Source organism: Cnephaeus nilssonii (assembly GCF_951640355.1).
Source record: "Cnephaeus nilssonii genome assembly, chromosome: 10".
NCBI classification, from domain to species: domain Eukaryota; kingdom Metazoa; phylum Chordata; class Mammalia; order Chiroptera; family Vespertilionidae; genus Cnephaeus; species Cnephaeus nilssonii.
The window spans coordinates 59,248,416-59,269,245 of record NC_137081.1 but is presented as its reverse complement, the minus strand read 5'-3'; the positions used below and the strand labels follow the sequence as shown (position 1 = coordinate 59,269,245).

The 20,830-nt window shown below is 37.2% G+C and overlaps 1 protein-coding gene and 1 pseudogene across 2 annotated transcripts in view; one reads left to right on the top strand and one right to left on the bottom strand.

Annotated features, from left to right (window-relative positions):
- Positions 1 to 20,830, top strand: part of KCNJ3 (potassium inwardly rectifying channel subfamily J member 3) — a 141,955-nt gene that overhangs the window by 52,042 nt on the left and 69,083 nt on the right. The window lies entirely within an intron of this gene.
- Positions 14,977 to 15,335, bottom strand: LOC307105888 (large ribosomal subunit protein eL34-like; annotated as a pseudogene). Its single transcript has one exon. The product of its transcript is annotated as a large ribosomal subunit protein eL34-like (transcript).

Genomic DNA, 20,830 nt, shown 5'->3' with positions numbered 1-20,830 from the left:
CACAATTTTTATTTCAACCATTCCTGTATGTGTCTCATTGTGGTTTTAATGTGCATTTCTCTAATAACTAATGGTAACTTACTTTCTTGGGCATATTTGCCATTGTATATTTTCAGTGAAATATATATTAATTTCTTCTACCTATGATCTAATTGTATTTTTTAATTGTTGAGTTTTGAAAGTCCTTTTTCTATTCTAGAAAGTCTTTTGTTATATTAGATATGTGGTTTTCAGATATTCTCATTCAGTCTGTAGCTCATCTTTTTATCGTTTTTACAGAATCTTTTGTAAAGAATTAGTTTTGATAAGGCTTAATTTATCAGTTTTTTGAATTTGTTCTCTTGGTGTAAAATATAAGAAGTCTCCCAACCCTAGGTCCCAAAGAATTTCTACTCTTTTCTAACAGCTTTTTAGTTTTACTTTTACATTTAAGGCTGTGAACAATTTTGAGTTATTTTTTATAAGATGTTAGTCTTAGGTCAAGATTAATTTTTTTCTCTGTGCCAATAGATGTCAAATTGCTCTAACACCATTTGTTGAAAGGGCCATGCTTCCTCCATAGAATTGCTTTTGTACCTTCATCAAAAATAAGTTAAGCATACTTGTGTGGATCTATTTCTGCAATTCTCTGTTCTGTTCCATTGATCTATGTGTCTATTCCTTTGACAATACCACTCTTGTTACTATAGCTATATAGTAAGTCTGGAAATGAGGTAGACAGATTCTTCCACCTTAGTTATTCTTATATGTGAATTATACAATAATATTGTCTATATCTACAAACAATCTTGTTTGGATTTTTATATGGATTTCTTAAACCTATATATCAATATGGAGGAGAATTGGCATCTTTACTATTTAAAGTCTTCCAGTCAATATTTTTTATTTTCTTTGATTTCTTTCACCAACATTTTGTCATTTTCAGCATAGAAATTTTATATAGGTTTTGTTAGGTTTACTCCTAAGTGTTTATTTTTTTTAATGGTTGCAAATGGTGCTAGTATATAGAAATAAAATTGGTATTTGATATTTATAGTCTGTCTTGCTATAGACTGAAAATTTGTGTCCACCCCACACTCAGATGTTGAAACCTAATCCCCAATACGATGGTATTTGGAGCTGGAGCCTTTGCAAGGTGATGAGGTCATGAATGTGGAGTCCTCATGAATTGGATTAATGCCCTTATGAAAGAGACCCCAGAGAGCTTCCTTGCTTTCTGCCATGTGAGGACACGGCGAAAAAATATTCATAAATGAATTCAAGAAGCAAGTTCTCATCATACAATGCATTTGCTGGTGCCTTAATCTTGGACTTCTCAGCTTCCAGAATTATGAGAAATACATTTCTGTTTGTTTATGAGCCACCCGGTCTCTGGTAATTCTGGTTTAGCAGCCTGAATGGACTTAGACATACCTGTAACCTTGATGAACTTACTTATTAGTGATAGAGGGCTTTTATTTATTTATTTTTTAAAATTATTTTGAAAATTTCTACCCATTTTTCAAATGTTTTTAGTATGAATGGGTATTGAATTTAATCAAATGCTTTTTCTGCATCAATTGATATGATAGTGATTTTTCTCTTTAGTTAATATGGTAGATTAGCTGAAACCGGTTTGGCTCAGTGTATAGAGCGTCGGCCTGCGGACTCAAGGGTCCCGGGTTCGATTCCGGTCAAGGGCATGTACCTTGGTTGCGGGCACATCCCCAGTAGGGGTTGTGCAAGAGGCAGCTGGTCGATGTTTCTCTCTCATCAATGTTTCTAGCTCTCTATCCCTCTCTCTTCCTCTCTGTGAAAAATCAATAAAATATATTTAAAAAAATATGGTAGATTATATTGATTGATTTTTGAATGTTGAACCTGCCTTCCATACTTGGAATAAACCTCACTTGGTCATGGATGAGAATTCTTCTCATATGCTGCTGAATTCTATTTGCTTACATTTGTTAGAGATTTTGACATCTATATTTCTGAGGGATACTGATGTGTAATTTTCTTTTTTGTACTGTTTTTATTTTGGTATTGGATTCATTCTAGCTTTATAAAATGAATTTTAGAGTCTTTTCACCATTTCTAATTTTTTAAAAGGATTATATGCAATTGGTGTTAATTCTTCTTTAAGTGTTTGGTAGAATTTTCCAGTGAAACCAGCCAGAAGATTTCTATTTGAGAAGTTTGTAATGAGAAATTCAATTTCTTTATGCTATCAGGCTATTCAAATATTTTTATGCTCTATTTCATTTGTGTTTTTTAAAGGAATTAGTCCATTTTATTGATGTTGTCAATCTTTTGTAGAGCTGTTCATAGTATTCCCTGATTAATCTTCTGATGTCTACAGAGTCTATAATGACACTAATAATTTGTATATATATTTGTTAGACTTTTGCTAAAGGTTGGTCAGTTTTATTGATCATGTCACACAACCAACTATTTGTAACACTGATTTTTTTAAAGTTGTTTTCCTGTTTTCAATTTCATTGGTTTATGCTCTTATTTTCTTCTTTCTGCTCATTTTGGGCTTAGTTTGCTTTCTCCCCACTCCCCCTAAATTCTTGAGGTAGGGCTTTAGATTATTCATTTGAAACCTTTCTGTTTTTCTAATATATACATTTAATGAAATAAATTTCCCTCTCAGCATTGCTTTAGCTGTACTGTACTAACTTAAATGTGTTAAAATTTTATTTTCATACAATTCATTGTACTGTTTGATTTCCTTTTAGACATCCTCCTTGACTTGTGGATTATTTAGAAATGTGCTATTTGATTTCCCAGTGTCTGGAGAGTTTCCTATTATCTTTTTGAGACTGACTTCAGCTTTGCTTCTGTTGTGTTCAGTGAAAACATGTGGCTTGATTTCAAATCTCTTAAATTTGATGAGATTTGTTTTATGGCCCAGGATATGGTCTGATGATGATTGGAGGACTATTTTGCAATGTTGATTAGATCCTGTTGGCTGATAGTATTTCTAGTTCTATATCCTTTCTAGTTTTCTGTAATTAGTCTATCAATTTTCAAATGAGGGGTTTTGGTCTCCAACTATAGTTATTGATTTATGCATTTCTCCTTTCATTTCTCTAAGATTTTGATTCACCTATTTTTTAATCTATGCTGTTTGTTACATACACATTTAGGATTGTTATTACTTCTTATTTAATGTCCTTATTTGTCCCTGGTTATTTTATTCCAGTTATAGTGTTTTTACTTCTAAAATTTCCATTTTGTTAATTTTACATCTTTTACTTTGCTGAGACCATAGTTTTTATTTGTTTCAAGCATACTTATAATTGTAGGATGATGTGTCTGATTTAAATTCTTTATCAGATTAGTCTAATATTTTTGTCATCTCAGTTTTGGTATATATTGGTTATCTTTTATTTCTCAGTTTGATATTTTTCTGAATCTTGGAATGACTAGTGCACAGTTTGAGACTCTGGACCTTGTCTAACTTCTCATTTAGCTGGCTTCCTCTAACACTGCTTGGGTGCAGTGAAAGTGAGGTAGGAGTGGGAGTCCAGGTTCCCACTTAGCCTCCTTGACATTGGAGTCTCCTCCTTACTGCTAGGCAGAGGGGGGGTATTCTTCCCCCCTAGTAGGCCACCATGGATACTGCTCCCCAAGTGGCCTCCACTGAGTCAATGGGTGGAAGGGAGTAGAATGGTTACTGGAGAAAGTCCTGTCTCTGTCTTCTGACACTATCACAGCAGGAGTGGGGAGGGTACCCTGCTACTACCCATTGGGAGGGAAGTCCAGACTTCTCACATGGTCTTCATTGACACAGCAGGGGTGGGGCTGGGTAGCCCCTACTTATTCTTCTCTGAGACCTCTCTGGTGGAGAGTTGGAGTTCCCTAGGTGAAGGTGAATTGCCCACTTGACACTTGCCCTGTGCCTGGGGTAGAACCAAATGTTTTCTATTGTGTTTGACTAGACCAGAGCAATCATTGTTTAAAGCTTTCTATACTTCTGTTCTGCCCTTTGTCTTTTTCTTTGGCAAGGAGAGCAGGCTTTTCATGGGACTTTTTTGGATCTATGTCTGTTGGCATTTCTTGGTTGCCAGTTCTTTTGCTGCAAGTCTGGGAAATTTGAGGTCAAAAGGAAACCCAGTAAATTAATTTCCATATCTTTCCCCAGTGACTAAGATCCCCTGTCATATTTGCCTTTTTTTCCCCTGCTTTCAATTTTCTTATGTTTGCTTTATATACAATATTCAGAGTTTTTAGTTACATTTAACTGGAGGAACAGGGGTAAGTATATCTACTCTTTCTTCCCAGAAGAGGAAGTTGCACTGGACTTTATTTTATATAAAAAACTAGTGGCCCGATGCATGAATGAAGATTCGTGCATGGCGACGACGCAAGTGTCCCGCCCCATCCCCGGCCACTCAGTGCCTGCATATGCAAATTAACCCACCATCTTTGTTGGGTTGATTTGCATACTCACTCCTGATTGGCTGGTGGGTGTCACAAATGTACCATAAATTAGCATGTTACTCTTTTATTAGGTAGATTAAATATAATCTATTAGCTGGTTATCTCCCAGAGAAATGTGTAACATTTTGATTTTTAGACGTATGTGTGCTAAAGTAATAAAGATGTAATAATATCATTCTCATGATCATTACCGTAATAAAGATACATACTCACATATAACATAGATGTAATATATATTTGAAATGTATTTATTTTGGAAAAAAAATCACAGTGAGCACAAGAAAGTTCATAAAGGCTCCTAAAGCTACATAGGAAATTTATAGGCCTTTAAATCTTTTCTTGATAGTTTCTTGCTGTAATTTCCTGCAAAATCATTTATGAAATGTATTCTCTAAGTTATCACACCACACTGAAATAGACAATCTTTTCATCTACATAAGCAGAAAAGCATGCTGCTCAGATCTTAGCAATAAAATCTAGTCTTCCTGATGTAAATGACAGTACAGACTTCTAACAGGGAAACTACTTCCTGCTATCTCTATTGAAAGAATAGGGAAGCCTGGGTCATGACTTTTGTACAATAGGTGGTGCATACTGCATTTACAGTACTTTTTCATTGCATAAACTTTTCATTTGTTAGAGATATAAATATAACTTTTAAATAAAACTTCTATAAAATACATAAATATGTTGGCATCTTAGAGTATGATACATCACCTTGACTGTCCCTTTTATTTTTAATATTACTATTATTTTTAAACTAGAGGCCCGGTGCATGAAAATTCGTGCACTTGGGGGGAGGGGGTGCCTCAGCCAGGCCTGTGCCCTCTCCAGTCTGGGACCCCTCGGGGGATGCCCACCTGCTGGCTTAGGCCCGGTCCCCGGATGCTCAGACCTAAGCAATTAGTTGGACATCCTTAGCGCTATTGTGGAGAGGCTCCCGCCACCGCCGCTGCGCTGGCCAGCCATGAGCCAGCTTCTGGCTGAGTAGCGCTCCTCCTGTGGAAGCGCATTGACCACCAGGAGGCCTGTGTTGAGCATCTGCCTCCTGGTGGTCAGTGTGCATCATAGCTACCAGTCATTCCCAGTTGTTCCGTTATTAGGGTCAATTTGCATATTGCCCTTTTATTATATAGGATAAGGAGCTTTGTATTTATTTAACTTTTATTGATTGTAGAAAGAGTGGAAGAGAGAGAGAGAGAGAGAGAGAGAGAGAGAGAGAGAGAGATAAACATGTAGAAAGAAACATCAATTTGTTGCCTCCCTCCCATACACACCCCACCTGGGGACCAAACCTGCAACCTGGGCATGTGCCCTGCCCAGGAATTGATCCAGCGAACTTTCAGTGCACTGGAAGATGCTCTTCCAAGTGAGCCACAGTGGCTAAGGCAGTTGACTGTCCCTTTTAAAAATGAAAAGAAAGTTACATGTGGTTCTTTGTTACAAGCTATATTTTTCTTTCAAATTGTTGTGGAGTATGATACTGTCTAGAGAGAGCAAGTGAGGGAGCAATTCTATATGATATTTTTAAGATGTCTGGTTCCCTTTGTCCTATGCCTTCGAACCAAACCCATCCAATGGTAAGATCTAGTTTAGAATAAATGTGAATGAACTGAAAATTATCAGTCATACAGTGATCAGTAAGTTCAGATATATTAGGAAATTAGACTAGGTAATAGCTTACATGCTCAAGAAGCAGTAATAAAATCCAGATTTTTCTTTTACTTTAACTAAAACTGTCAGGGAGAACACTGATAGACATATTAGGAAACATAAATTGTTTCATGTGATCTCAGGAGATTAGACATTTGGTAAATGTACTACAGATACGGATATGGTAACAATTATCTGTCAGCTACTTGACTTTTCCTTAGCATGATGGTGATAAATGAAGTGGCTTGCAAAGCACTTTGCAAAATTCAGCTGACTAGACTCATTGCAATATAGAACTTTTAGTATTTTCATTATTTGATACTAGAGGCCCAGTGTGCGAATTTGTGCACAGGTGGGGTCCCTCGGCCCGGTCGGGGCCTATCGGGGCCGTCTCTCCCAGTCCCGATGGGGGCCTGCCGGCCAGGAAGGGACTGCAGGAGGGCTCCAGGGCATGTTTGGCCCTCTCACCCAGTCCCAATCGACCGGACCCCAGCAGCAAGCTAACCTATCGGTTAGAGCATCTGTCCCCTGGTAGTCAGTGAGCATCAAAGCGACTGGTCAAGTGGTTGACACTTAGCATATTAGGCTTTTATTATATAGGATTATATAGGACTAGAGGCCCAGTGCATGAAATTTGTACACTGGGGGCGGGGGGCCCCTCAGCCTGGCCTGTGCCCTCTTGCAGTCCAGGACCCCTTGCTCCTTACCGCCCGCCTGCCATGGAGGCAGGAGAGGCTCACGCAACCTCCACTGCACCCGCCTGACCCCAGATCACACCCCCCTACCAGTGGGCGAGGGACGGGGCCAGCACTAAGAAGCAGTGAACCTGGCTTCTGGCTGAGCAGGGGGTGGGAGGGGGGTGTATTATGGCTCAACCAGAAGCCGGGCTCACTGCTTCTTAGTGCTGGCCCTGTCCCCTATCCACTGGTGGGGGGGTGACCTGGGGGCAGGCTGCCTGGGGGAGGCTGTGGGAGGTTGAGGCACCACGGTCGCACCCCATCCAGCCTCTGCGGAGGTTCTGGGACCGCACTGCCCCTTGTCCCCCCACCTCTGTGGAAGGTGTGGCCCCGGGACTGGGACCAGGCCCGCACCACTGCCTCTGCAGCTGCTTCTGCAGAAGGGGCGATGCTGGACCAGGACCAGGCCTGCGCCGCAGCCTCTCCCACTCCCTCTGTGGAAGGGACCGCCATGGCTGGCCTGGAGGTGCAGGCTCACCGGCCCCGCCCCCCACCCACTGGTCATTCTGGAAGGTCGTCCTGAAGGTCGTTTCGCTGTCCAGTCTAATTAGCATATTACTTTTTTATTATTATAGATTAGCAGGGATCATTCTCATTTCATTTTTAAAAGTTACAAGATGTGCTACATAAAAAGGATTGCTGCTTTTATTTTTGGTTGGAATAGGGAGTTGTGGCGTGAATTTTGTCAACACAGAGGTCAAGCAGTTCTTATAAAGGCTATTAATTTTGTACAAATTATCATTTGGAAATTTAGCCACTGAACACTAAATAATAGATTCACTGACAAGTAAGAGACCTTTCAGATGTATGTAGTTGATACCAAGTGACCCCCTGAAAATTAGTTTTCTCAGATATCTTTTTGTAAAAGCCTCATGTACATGTCCATGAAAAAGCTGGATTTGCTCAGAAGTCTCAGGAGACCTGCTTTATCATGGTCATGAAGGTAGTTAGCCTGCTAATCCCTAGTATGGTATCCCATTTCTCTGTCATTCTCAACATTCTATAGGCATGTTGTGAATAAATAAGCAAAACCTTTTTTGGTTGCATCTGATTGTCATAATATTACACAGACAGAACTTCTGATCATTGAACTCTACAATAATGTAACTCATCTTAGAGGGTTGTAATCGAGATATTTTATCTTTTGATCTTCTGTACTTTAAACTATTCATGAATTACTAGTTTTATCACTTCATTTTATAGTGTTGGAAAAGTAACATGACTACTCTGATATTTATTTCTCTTATCTGTAAAATGAGAACAGGTTATTTTTGAGAAAGTGGTGGTGAGTATATATTAACACTAAATAAATATTCATTCACTTACCTTTGTATAGACACAAAATTGTGAAAATTATGCTCTTCAATTAAGATGTTACATTTTTAGAAGTTATCTTTTACTCACATTTTCCCTTTGAACAATATTAAACAATAAAACTATATAAATATTATGGGAAACATATGAATTGGATAGTTCCATGTAAATAAATCCTTTATATTTTTTATACACAATTATGTAAGTAATTAATCCAGTAATTAATTAGCAAAGCCTTCATTTTAGCTCCAATATCTACAGGGTTTGATCATAAGCTTTGCTAATTCATTATAGCATTTTTGTAATAATTATTGATAATATAACTAAAATATCTATACTGAAGAAACTTTTGGGTAAGACAAATTTATATAAATTATGGAACTTTTACAAATTTAATGTTTTGTTGCTACTTAATATAGTGGTAACTTATTCTAAACTGATTAGAATTCTTTATATATGACTTTCCATAAATTCTTATCTTGAAATTATACCAATTATTGGAATAGGTTCTGAATCGTGGTATAATCCCTTTATTTCATATCAGCCCGGGATAAACAAATAGACAAGCACATAAGCAATAACAACAAAAACAGTATTTGACCAATTTATCTTCAATCTCATAGCTGCTTGTGCCTCTTATACAACTTTATCATAAGATAGAACTAAACACATGGCTTTGATTTACCCTTGTGGATTTGTATAAGGCTTTTGTGAGCTTCTCCTTCATCACTTTTCTTTTATTTATAGATCATGCATAGAATGAAAAAGGGTATAAATTGTGTATCTAGAGTGATAACAGAAATCATAATTGCATATATTTTCTAGTCAGAAATAACTTTTTCAGTTTTTACTTCAGTGATAAGGAATTATTTTTCATCAGACAAATTTTGAAAATCTGTATTTTGGAATTGGCAAATTGAGATTTGCATATATGATCATTACTAGAGGCCCAATGCATGAAATTCATGCAAGAGTAGGACTTCCTTCCCCCTCTGGCATCTGGGACCCAGGCTTCCCTCGTAGCCCTGGCTTCATCTGGAAGGTCATCTGGTCTAATTAGCATATTATGCTTTTATTAATATAGATTATGGCTAAAAACTTCATTATTTGGATGGATATTTATTTTTCTAATTTTTTTGAGATAAAAGTTTAGCCTGTTGACATTCAACCTTTTTTCTTTTTAGATATATACTATAAATTTCCCTCTAAGGTACAAACTTCCTTCTAAGAAAAGCTATACCTCCATCTCACAAATTTGGATAATACAGTTTTCATTAAATATAAAAATATTTCCTAATTACCATTTTTAAGCTAAGGTATTTAAAACTTTATTTTATAACTTCCCTAAATATGTGACATTTCAATTTAAGCTTTATTATTAATATTTTCCTTGATTGTTTTTCAGGCAAAGAACATTTTGGTGTACTCAAATTGAGATTGCTTTAACTGAAAACATGTCTCTACTTTTCTTCATGTTTTTTATATCCTTCTATAAAGCTTCATACTTTTTGTGTATCTTCCACATTCCTTCTTATATTTATTCATATGGATTTTGTAGTTTATGTGGTAACTTATGATGACTAAATTGTTTTTTTCCCATCACATTTCCTAATTGGTTATTGCAAAGGAAAATGGCTGATTTTTGTTGTAATACTTTTACAATGACAATAGTACACTTTAAAAGCAAAGCAACCTCAATTTGAGTACACCAAGATGTTTTTTCTGTATTCCAAAATATTTTTTTTATTCTGCACTCAAGATAACATCAAGGCATTTCACTTGTATGGATCCTTATAAGAAGGAATTAATTGAAATACAAGAACCTACATTTCTTTAAATGAGTACAAAGTAATTTTAATAGATGTCATAGGTTGACATCTCCCTCCCCCAATTCATATGTTGAAGTTCTAATTAACCCACAACACCTCAGAACATGACTGTATTTGATATAGGGTCTTTAAAGGGGTAAGTTAAATATGAGATCATGGATGGACCCTGCTCCTCCATGACTTATGCCATAAAAAGAGGAAATAGGGCAGGCAGACATAGGAGGGAGATCATGTGAGGCCAAAAAAAGAAAATGTACCAGTTATTTTCCTAAGAGAGCAATCTTATTTGTTTGGTATTGTTATTGACCTCAGATGATGACCCTAAATGCTCTCTTACTGGACACAAATTTTGTCTAATGAATTATAATGTAATGACCATTATGTATTTTTTTTTGTTTGTTTTTTTTTTAGCAAGCCTTTTTGAACTGTTGAAATATTTATTTGTCATGGACTGCTAAAACTATAATTATGAGGTCAAAGGACAACAATATGACCATCTCCCTATTGGTTTCAATGCAAGTTAAATCAATTATACTCCTCCATAAATGAATTTAGTAATGTTGAATAATAAAGCCATTTTGAAACAACATGGCAAAATTTGGGCTGATATGATAAAGCAATCTGCAGATGGCTGCTACTTGTGCTGGGTTTGGAGATGCCCAGGAAAGGTCAAGCTGTAAACCAAGGCCAACTACTGCTAGTGTTGAGCCTGGGGCCACTTAGTAAGGGTTATATCGCAGATGCCATTTGTCTGAGAGATTCTGGTAAAGTCATAATTGTAAGTCAAGACAGACTTTTTGAATGGAAAGCCACTGGAAACAGCTTGGGTGGGCTTGCAACTTGGTTGGTGCTGCATCTCAGGGAATCATTGGGTTTACTGCTTCAATTTCATCATTTTTCTATTGGCCTAGAAAAATACAACCTTCCAAAACTCAATCAAGAAGAATCAGAAAACCTGAAGAGGCTGATAACTACTGATGAAGTTGAAGCAGTAACAAAACAAAACAAAACAAAACAAAACAAAACAAAACAAACAAAAAAACACCCCAAAACCTCCCAGCAAACAAAAGCCCTGGTCTGGAAAGAGTCACAAGAGCGTTTTACCAAATATTCAAAGAACTAACACCCCTATTCCTCAAACTATTCCAAAAAATTCAAGAGGAAGGAACACTTATAAACTCTTCCTATGAGGCCAGCATCTCCCTAATTCTTCTGTGTTTTAAATATACGATTGTCCTTCCATACCATTTGCCCCAAAAGATGTCACTTTAAGGACATTTCTTTTCACTTTTATTCTGATGGTCTGAAGCATTTTTACATTATAGTTCCTAGATTTTCAGGCAGGTTTATATTTTTATATAGAATTCATGTTTAGGTAGAGATGCTACCTATACTATACCTTTTGTTCATTTTTCACTTTGTATACATACAGTAGGACTTAATACCAGTACCAAAGAGAGTTAGCTATCACCTATGTATATAAGTAATAATGATGATGATTGTAGCAATTGTCATATAGTATATTAATAACTTTCTATACGCAAAGTTCTATCTTAACCACTTTATGTGTTATTTTATTTTTAAAACATCACCATTTTATGTATTTAAGCACTAATATCCTCTAGTCTAATTATAACTCCTGCTTGATAATTCAGTGAATATCAAAAAAATCACATTTTTTAATATATTGGAAATCTATATATTAGAGTTCTATAATACTGGTGGTATAAGTACTTCTATAGTCATAGTGGCACTTTCATTAAATGTGCTATTTGCTATAAGAGAACAAAGCTCTTTCTTTTCAGTTCTCTTTAAAATTTAGGACAAAAGTAAATTTGTGTATTTTAATATCCATGAAATTTATAGTAGTAAGAACACAAGATATATGTGAGAGGATTTTGACTCTGATCTACTCCGGGGAACTATATGATCTTGGAAAAATGATACAACATCTCTAGGCCTGTGTATCCTTCCAAGTTAAATAGGTAAAAATAAAAAATAATGACAGTTACTTCACAGGCCATTAGAAATACATTAATAATGAATTTAAAAGGTACTTCTAAACATCAAAGCATTATATAAGTATTTTCACAGCAAGTGTGGGTTTTTCATAGTGAAATACAACACATTAATAGATGACATATTATAAATTAAGGCATATTTGAAAGCATCAGAATGTACTTTCTCTCTCTCTCTCTCTCTCTCTCTCTCTCTCTCTCTCTTTCTCTTTCTCTCTCGCTTCTTCTTAGATGAGCAACCTAGGAAAGCTGCTGAGTTTGTATTTGTGCAAGTATAATAAGTGAATATTTGGGGGAGGAGGGTTTAGTATTGTGGCAGCTGCTTCAGGCTGTTTCCCTTATCAGAAATAGTGCTTCTAGACTATCAAAAGTAGGAATAGAGCTTAAAATACAATTCTCACTCAACCAAGTAAACTCTTACATTTTCCCCTCCTATATTCTTCTCTGTATCTCTCAGATTTAGGAATGTGCACCTTTGGCTTATTTTCCCTCCACATGAGATCTTATTATATAGTGTGAAGAAGAAAAATGATTCAGGTACTTCACTCTGTAAGCTTAATTTTAATATTTGATTTTGATGGCATCTTTAGAAATTCTGCCCTTAAAATTAGGGGAATACTGACTGTTTCAATCTAAGTAAGACTAATTTTCAATCTTATTGAACATTGACTATGTAAGGTTTCTTAATCTCTTGACAATTGTTTTCTATGTTTAGGCTGAGTGCATCTGCTGAGCTTTGGGTAGAATTTCCTCAGAACTCCAGAACAAGAATTGTTTTTAATGTGCTGAAAATGGCACAGAAATTATACCAATGATAGACTTCCAGAGAAGTGGCAGATTAAATGCAATTCTATGCAAAGTAAAAACGTAAAGTACACAAGGTCTTAATGTAAGAGCTGTGCCTAAACCAGGTACATTTGCATACTAATGTTCAATGTCTCTGGGTGAATTGCAACCTTGGACAAAAGATAGAATGTGGTAAGGGAGAAAGCTTATTTTTTAACCTGAAAAAATACTGATCCCTTTTTTGGATTAAATAAAAAACTTAATATATAGGAGGACAGACAGTTTAATTACACAGGAGTCCAATTTAAAGAAATTGGGTGCTTTTCAAGTATTTGTCTTAACAGTTCTTTTTTTAGCTTTTCCTTTAAGGGCATTATGCTTAGTGATTTCAAGTTTGCAGCTTCCACTGTTGATTGGACTTCTGGGTTTGCCCTAGAAACCTCTGACAACAGTAAAACAAGTTTCATAAGCAAAGGATTCTTTCTAATGGATGATGGAAATTTTCTGGTTTTGCTGACTCATGAACAGATGGTGCTTCTAATCCTTCCATGAAATGCCCTTTTGTAATGTTCATGTCTGTAGCCAACCCAGAGTGCATCTCACAGCTGTAAAGTACAGGTTTATGTGGAATTGAACTGAACCTTGGAACAAACTCACAATGCTGGGTAATGTCAATTCTTAGTACTTTGTACAGTTGAATGGACATATCAATCTAGTGTTTGGACTGAGGATTATCTCAGACACACCAGAAGGATGTTGCACTTTTTATATCAGTGCAGTTCTAGAAGCTTACTTATTTGCCCTTTAAGTTGGTTCTTTTTGCAATATAACTAAAAGGCCTGTTTTGTTTGGGTTTTAATGCAATTTTATTTTACTTACAAAATATTTCAAACATCTTGGGTAAGCAGAAACATTTGTGTACCCATTTTGCAAAATTTAAGTGTTATTTATATTTGGGAATATTCATTTCAGATTTTGTGTTTTAAAAACACAAATCACTAGGATCTAACTAATTTTCTTTTCACTTTTTCCCTCCCCCAAGGACATTTTTATTCTGAAATGACATGTATTAATACCTTGCCCAGTTTTTATTTTCATACTAGAAGCCTGGTGCATGAAATCGTGCACTGGGGGGGGGGGGTTCCTCAGCCCGGCCTGCATCCTTTTGCAGTCCGGGAGCCCTCGGGGGATGTCTGACTGATGGCTTAGGCCCACTCCCTGCCTAAACCATCAGTCGGACATCCTTAGCACTGTCGCGGAGGCGGGAGAGGCTGCTGTGGAGGTGGGAGAGGCTCCCGCCACCGCCACTGTGCTCGCCAGCCATGAGCCTGGCTTCTGGCTGACTGGCATTCCCCCTGTGGGAGCGCACTGACCACCAGGAGTCAGTTTCTGCATTGAGAGTCTGCCCCTTGGTGGTCAGTGCATGTCATAGTGACCGGTCGCTCTGCCATCGGGCCGAAACTGGATCTCTGACATCACCCGAGGGATCCCAGATTGCGGGAGGGTGCAGACCAGGCTGAGGGACCCCACTGGTGCAAGATCAGTGCCAGGAGGGACGTGGGATGTTGGCCAGCTGTGGAGGGACTGTGGGAGGACTCCAGGGTGTGTCTGGCCTGTCTCGCTCAGTCCCAATCGGCCAGACCCCAGCAGCAAGCTAACCTACCGATCGGAGCGTCTGCCCCCTGTGGACAATGTATGTCATAATGATTGGTTGACCAGTGGACTGTATGTCCCCTGGTGGTCAGTGCACGTCATAGTGAGCAGTTGAGTGGCCTTAGCATATCATTAGCACATTATACTTTGATTGGTTGAACAGCCAACTGGATGACCGGACACTTAGCCTATTAGGCTTTTATTATATAGGATTTGTATTGTATGCATTCATAAAAATGAATGTTGATTTTTCTCTTTTAAAAATGTAGGTAAATTATATAATTTTCAATTTGTTTTTATTATTAACATTATTGTATGTTTTGAAAACTGAGATTTTACTCATGCATTTAACAGCTCTAAAGTCTTTCATTGTATATTCATTCATCAGTATTTTACTGATAGATTGTTTGTTTTCAATTGTAAGTACTATAAGCCCTTGCTGAACTGAATAGCATTTTAGAAGCTCCTCTCTCTCTCTCTCTCTCTCTCTCTCTCTCTCTCTCTCTCTCTCTCTGCTTTTTAATGGCTTTTGTTACTAAAAAAGCTTCTTTTAAAATTTTATTTAGCTTTCTGATTCTGTGCTTGTGCCTTCAATATTTTCACAATGATTTTCTGCTCCCCAATAAAGAAAGCACACTTGATCCTGTTACAGACACATTTTGCACACGTGGATCTACCATAGGTCCTGCTGACATGTTTTTTTTTCCGTTTTAGACAACCTCATTAGAACTTTAGGTCTCACAGCACGAACTCCAGGAAGTTGGCCTGGGCACATGCCACATCCAGATTTTGGTGCTTTCCCAACCTTCTTGGTTATAAAGGTAACCAATTCTATTACCAGGGGTTCAGGACAGCCTAGCTTTGTTAGAGATTGTGTTGCAAGAGAGCCTCTGACAGTATGTCAAATGCTGCACCATGGTGAGTGCCTGAAGTCACCATCCCCAGAAGAGGAAAAGGTAGAAATTTCTTTAGATAAGATAGGGTTTTGCAAGACTACAGAACTGTTAGAAGTAAAGCTGGATGGTAGAGAATGCGTAGTGACAGATTTTCTATGTACTGTAACACATTGCCAAATTCCTCTCTGAAGCACTATTTCACTTTGTACTCTGACCAACTATATTCTTGACCTCTATAAAAACCATATCCTAAATTATACTTGGTGTAATTAGACTCTTACATTTTTTGGCCAGTCTAGTGACTTAGAACTGTCACTGTCATTATTTTAATTTATATTTTCCCGATTCTAGGCAAATTTAACCTTTTCTCATAATATTATTAGTCACTTGATTTCCTATTTGAGTACCTATTATTTATTGATTTGTAGGCATTCTTTGACTATTTTGGGTGTAAGCTTTTATGAGATATGTGTTTTATAAGAATTTTCTTTTAGTTTTTGGCTTTAAACATTTGTGGAGGAGTTTTTGTTATGTAGTAGATTTCATTGGGAATACTTAAAGTTTTTACCATTCATTGTGAATCAGATTATTTCTTTTAACTTCTTGAAATGACTTGATCAGAGCCTGTGACAATTATGTAAAATGTGATTATCTATGATACTTTCATTTTTGAATTTAAGTTTTATGGTAGGAAGAAAAATGGCCTCTCAAAGTTGCCCATGTTAAAATCCTCAGGACCTGTGAATATGTTACCTTACCTAACAAAAACCTGCTGAGGTATAAATTAAAGATTTTGAGATGAAGAGATTACCCTGGATTATCCAAATGGACCCAGTGTCATCATGAGGATTTATAAGTGAAAGATGGAAGTGGGAGGTGAGGAAGAGTTGTAACTGATTGAAATAGAGGCTCTATTCACATGGCCACAAGCCAAGGAATGGAGGTAATTTCTACAGGCTTGAAAAGTCAAGCAATGTATTCTCCCCAAAAGCCCTTAGAAGAAACTCAGTCCTCCCAATATCTTGGTTTTATATTTCTGACCTCCAGACATATAAGATGAATTTGTGTTGATTTAAGCCACTACTGTGGTAATTTATTACAGCAAAAATTAGAAACGAATATGTGCCCTGACAAAATTGCTTTGTGAGGCTGTGTTCTATTTCAGTGTGAGGTAGAAAGTGTCTTTAATATTATGTATCAAAAAGCAAATGTTTTATTTATTTTAAAAAGTTTGTTAATTTACTAAATGTGCATCTAGGAGTAGGGGCATTTGGGAGAGGATCAGTTTTACCAATTGTCTATAAATAATGGACACTATAGAGTGGACCAGAAATTAAGGTTGGTTGAAGATAAGGGAGGCAGTCATTTATATTAAGGGAGTTCTATACTACATATTCGAAGACCCAATAGTCATTTATTTACAAAAGTGCTTCCAGCAATAGCCAGTTCACCTCTTCGGAACTTGGTTTCTTACTTTTTTTTTTTTTTAATCAGAAAAGATATCTCCCATATCCAGAAGTTGTTGGTAGAAACAAATAAGATCTTATATATAAACTCTCAAGTAGTATTCAGAGGAAAATAGTAGGAAGGACTTCACTCTCTAGGCTTACACTAGGGAAAATCATATCAGAAAGAGAAAGTCTATTGGTATTCAAATTGGATAAGATCCTTTCTAAATCTGGCCATTACATCACTTTGGATATTGACTTGAAAATACCGTAAGTAACTTCCACTGCTTATTCAGAGGGCCGGAAGCTTTAAGCTATTTGGCTTAGAGAAAGAATGGGGTGAGTACGGGATGGGGTAGAGTGAGTAGGGGATGGGGGACAGTGTCTTGCAGGTGGTCTGCTGGAAATTTCAGATAATTCCCCATTTTGCTATCAATTATTGGCTCAGGCCAATTATTTAATTTCTCCAAGCCGTAGTCTCTTCATCTGTAACATGAGCACAATTCTAAGGCTTTGCAGAGCTGTGGTGATGATAAAATAAAGTCACATAATGAAAATACCCATCCTGTCTCCTGCCCCGTATACTTATATTTGTAACTTTGGAAATCAGATGTCTGATAATCGATTTTGTGAGAATTTTGCCTAATTATTAAAAGCTTAAATGTGTTAGAGTATACCTTTATAATTTGTTTCATATTCTGCTACCAGAATGAATGTAGTCTCTTTCCTGTGGCTACCTACTAAGGCTTAGAACCTAGTGCAGTTTGGAGAAGGAGGTGGAATCTTTGACTCCCCATTAGATTTCCGCTATGTGTCCCTGTGCTTTTGTCCTTTTCAAGTGGTTTCTGACCAACGTAAATATGTGTCCATTTCAGCTATGTATTCTGCAGTTGGTAGTCTGAAGGATCTGAGGTAGTCATGACCTTCTGTAGCCATGAGTTGCCTATTTTGGGATCTAGGGTGGCATAGACTTTCCTTACAAGAGGAAGAGCTGAAGATGAGGAAGTAGGTGCTCAGCCAACCTCAGGGTCTGCCCAGCTGCTATGGAGAACACCAAGGGGTTGAAACACAGAAGGAGAATCAGTTACAGAGAAGAGAGAAGCTAGTATTTCTTTTTTGTTTGTTTCTCCAAACTTCAGGAAGTGTGGCATGGTAGGAGTTTGCATGGGGTGGAGCAAAAGTAGATTTACAGTAGTGAGTACATGAAACAGAGTTTATTCTTGTATCATTATTTATTAATTGTTTTATTACTTTCCATATGAACAACGCTGTAAACCTACTTTTGCTCCACGCTGTATATTGGGAAACTGTGAGAATCAAACTCGGGCTGTAGCTTTTAGTTTTTAAGTACTGGATTTGGACAAGTGACTTTTTCTTGTATGGCCTCACTTTCTCTGCCTTAAAGTGAGAACACTTGAGACTGGATAGAAACAAGTGAAAATATTTAGCTTGAAACCTGGTGTATACAAACTAGGTGTTTAACAAAAACCGCATTCCTTCTTTTTGTCCCCTCTGTTGTGCTATGAGGAGACATTTTTAAAGAGTGTATAGCCTCTGTCTAATGATTCATAAATTAGGGTATAACTGGTGTGCAGGTGTCCCTGCTGAATTATCCAGAGTTATCTCTCAGGTAATGAGCTATTCTCTCTGCCCTTGGTTGTGACATCAATGTTTATTGTCAGCTTACTGCGTCATGGACTTGCTTAAGTATGAAAAATGCTCTAACTATCTCAGTTATAGGCTGGGCTGAAGGAAATGTCCATATGAAGAACAGTGAAAGTCATTATTTATAATGGAAACCAAGGGGTGAAATCATCTCTGACTATAAAATACTTTTCTCTCTTTTCTGCTTTTGGTTTTTTTGGTTTGATCAAGTTATGCTTGTCCAACCTGCAGAATCTCACAGCTGCTCAGTGGCCAACACAAGCCACGATACAGTCATTTAATGACTGTACAGGCCTTTGTGTACATCACCAACTTTCCCTGATGTGTCACATTTTACAGCAGAAGCAAAAGTTGAAACTTCATACAGGCTGGCGTTTGCTTGAATAATTAAAATAACAACCATCTTCCTTTTATCCTGATGATTATTTAGGCAGAATCTCCTTTCTTCTAATTTACCCTTCAGTTTTGAGGATTATTGCAATTGTCTGCACTGGCCTTCATCTACAGTGGCACTCTCTTGGTTCACTGGGTACACCATAGTCTTTTTGAAGATCTTTGCACATGCTGTTCCCTTTTCCTGGAATGCGCACTGATGCCCTCTCACTTTCAAACACACACCCACATACACACCTATTTAAATCAGTCTCAGCACTATTAATATTTGGGTCAGATAATTCTTTGTTGGGGGAGGGTGCATTGAGGCTGTCCTATGCATTGTAGGATGTTAGCAGCATTCTTGGCCTCTACCCACGGGGCTTACCTGTGGAATCCCTCCCAGTCATAACAACCCAAATGTCTCCAAACTCTGCCAGATGTCCCATGGGGCAAACTCACCCTCAGTTAAGGATCACTACTTTAGAGTTTACTGCAAATGTTATATCCTTCTTCAGGAAGATTTTTCTCATCCCCTAAAATAAGTTGGTTCCTTCTGCCCTTTATTCTCAATCAGTGCCTATCATATTTGTCTGTTTGTTTCCTTTATAGCACTTATCACACTAAAATGACTGTATGAATATTTATTTTTATATTTTGCATTATTTGTTTCTGCTAGAATGTAAATTCCAAGAAGGAAATTACTTTTCTTGCCTGGTTTTGCACTAAAATCCTAGTGCCTAGTATACTGCCTTGCATATAGCTGGCACTCAATATGCATTTGTAAAATTAATGAACTGTGATTTGGTTCTGTTTATTTTATATTATATAAAACTAGAGGCCCAGTGCACAGATTCATGCACCAGTGGGGGCCCTCGGCCTGGCCTGCAAGGATCGGGCCAAAACTGGCTCTCCGACATTCACTGAGAGGTCCTGGATTGCAAGAGGGTGTTTCTCAGGTGATGCACCCCAGAATTGGGCTCTCTCCTCTCTGGTTTGGGTGCATCACCCAAGAACTGCAGCTGCTAAGTCACCGCAGCTCAGCAGCTCCTGTGTTGAGTGTCTGCTCCCTGGTGGTCATTGCGTGTCACACCTACCAGTCAGATGGTCAGACCATTGGACAGACAGTCGCTTAGGCTTATATATATATAGATTAATATATTTTTAAGTTAGTGATTCTTCATAATCATTAGAGTCCTCAGAACGTCTTGTTATTGTCATTGAAATAATCTTTAGCTCTGTGATTCCCAAACCATGTGCCAAGGTGCCCAGTAAATTCACAGAGGTTGTGGAATATTTTAAATACCCTTTCAAGGAAAATACAGTAACATCCCTGCTAACTACTAGCTTTAGTTGTTTCAGTTTCAACACTAAATTGTATTCTGTTACTTTTGACGATGTCATATCTTTGTGTAGCTAGGTTTTTGACAGTTGCTTTGACACAAAAAACAACTACTACAAGAAAAAATTAATGTGGAACAGAAAATGGGGCTAGTGATGTTCAAACTGAGAAATAGTGTATTATTAAACAGATGCACACATACCAGTAGTAAGTAACTGAGGTTGTTTAAGAATGAAATCAAGTACCATTTTTGTTTCATTTTTAAAATGACTACCAAACTGTTTAGGAAACACATTGGTAGGTTGTTTGAACCTAACTACTTAATGAATAGAACAAGTAGATATTTCTTTTGGTTAAGAGACTAATGACAAACTTTACTTTCCAGATTGGAGGCAGTAAGGAAGCAATGAAGAGAGAGAGCTTGGAAATCTCTGCATTTAGCCAATTTAATCATTTCCACTCTAGACACTTTCTTTTACTAGACACTAATTTCTAGTTCCTTATATGCGCATTAACATATATTAAGAGGTATGTCATATATTTATGACATGCTACATTATGATTTGTAAAAGGATATATGATAAGAAACTTAAGATTGATATAGGTTGCAGGTTTTCTCCTGCCATTATGCTGAAGCTCAATTCTCAAAGAAATTGGGGCTGATTTTAGAGCACTTTATAGGTTTCTTA